The sequence below is a fragment of the Etheostoma cragini genome, chromosome 7 (genome assembly GCF_013103735.1).
Source record: "Etheostoma cragini isolate CJK2018 chromosome 7, CSU_Ecrag_1.0, whole genome shotgun sequence".
Classification (NCBI taxonomy): domain Eukaryota; kingdom Metazoa; phylum Chordata; class Actinopteri; order Perciformes; family Percidae; genus Etheostoma; species Etheostoma cragini.
The window spans coordinates 7,817,826-7,819,705 of NC_048413.1; the positions used below are offsets into that span (position 1 = coordinate 7,817,826).

General features: G+C 37.4%; 1 protein-coding gene across 1 annotated transcript in view; it reads right to left on the minus strand.

Moving 5' to 3' along the window:
• Positions 1–1,880, minus strand: part of LOC117948153 (chitinase-like protein 4) — a 19,344-nt gene that overhangs the window by 15,325 nt on the left and 2,139 nt on the right. The window lies entirely within an intron of this gene.

Below are 1,880 nucleotides of genomic sequence, written 5' to 3' on the forward strand. Positions count from 1 at the left end.
TGTGTCTATCCCAACATCAAACTAAATCCATAACTTCTGTAATGGAAAGAAAGGGAACTTCCCCCTGCAGCTGCTGTGTCTATCCCAGCATAATTGCATAATTGGATTTGTCTTACATTGTGACACAGATGTTGCATATTTCATACATGTATATGCTGTGTGTCTGAATGTAAATACATACTACAAAAATGAAGAAGTTGATCAAAATGAAATGATGAATCAATAAAATACTACAAGTTTCCCAGCTACATGTTGCCACATTCTTTGATTTTGATGTTCTATGTTGGTTATCTTTGTATATCAGGTGTGGAAAAATGCTGCACAACAAGTGATTTGGCGCTGTGGAGATTACTATAGAATCGACCGGAATATACTATTTGGCTCTACAAACTGCAGTAAGATAAGACATTTCTGGAAGTAAGCAGAGTGCTATTTTTATAACTTGGTCTGTGTCACATATATTTAAAACCACAGACATACAAACTAGTGCTGCTCAATTAATCAAATTTAAATCATGATTTTGATCATGTGTGTTATTTTGTGTGTTTAATAGGTCACAATAAACAACCTGACAAAATTTGGAGAGGTCTGCTGTTGTCTAGCAAAACTTACATAGGGGGTACCCAAAATATCATTTGTTTTCAGCCAGATTCCAAATATAAGGCCAAAATATTTTGCAAAACAACACACATGATGACAGGACAGACACTTTGCACGTTAAGGGATGGGATACACAAAATATCAGGTAAAAAACGGCCTGATATTTTTGGTACCCCCGTAAGTAACTTTTGCTAGAAAACAGCAGACTTCTCCACATTTTGTCATGTTGTTTGTTGTCACCTATTAAACACACAAAATAAAGCCCATAATTACAGGACAGACACTCAAAATATCAGGTGAAAAACGGCCTGATATTTTGAGTATCTCCTATGTAACTCATAGGGTAGACAGGTGAAAAAAGTGTTTAATTTAAAAGCCATATTAAACTAAATTAAATTTAAACAGAAATCACGTTAGAGGACAGGGAGGATATCAGTCCATAATATTAAACAACGCTATAAACAATTCACACGTCGCCTTAATGTAACAGACAAATACACGTATTTATGTAGTTAACTGAGACCCGTGTTACTATGGAAAACCCTGCCGAGTCTTCCACGTCGCTATTTGTTCCAAGTAAAAGGTAAATTTAAAGTGCAGCAGTTAAAAATTTCGAAGTGGAGCAGATCTCCGCTCTGTGATACAAATCCTGGCGGGGATAAGCATAGACATAATAAAGAGTAGACGCCGCATCGGCCGCTACTGCCTACTGGCGCTGACGAAACTTGGGGCCGCCATCTTGGACCGGTCACCCGCTCCACTCAGTGTAATGTGTTTGGCAGGTGAAATGAGCGGTCAGCGCGTTAAATTAATCAATCTCACTGAATACAAAACTGATGTTAATGTTTTTTTTTTACTACAAAGGTCATACATGTAGCTATGAAACAGGACACATGGTTAGTTGTATTGTAATAGGCATAGTGGGCTTAACAGTAATATTCTGATATGATATAAATTCCCCAGACGTCCAAGATCAAAACTGGGAACATAATCCCCAAAAAGGGAGAAAAACGGGGACATTTCCAGTTTGACTATCAATGGGATTGAAAAACCTAATGTTGTTTCTTTAAAAACAGAACAGGGACAGAGGTAGTTTTTTTCTTCTGTATTTAGTTAGGGACAGACAACCAAAAACGGGGACAGTCCCCTAAATCCGAGGACGTCTGGTCATCCTAAAGACCCTAGACCAGACATCCTCGGTGTATCTATCATTTGTAAATTATAGGTATTTGCAAAATACCCTTACATCACATATGTGATGAAGGCTATAATAGGTATAA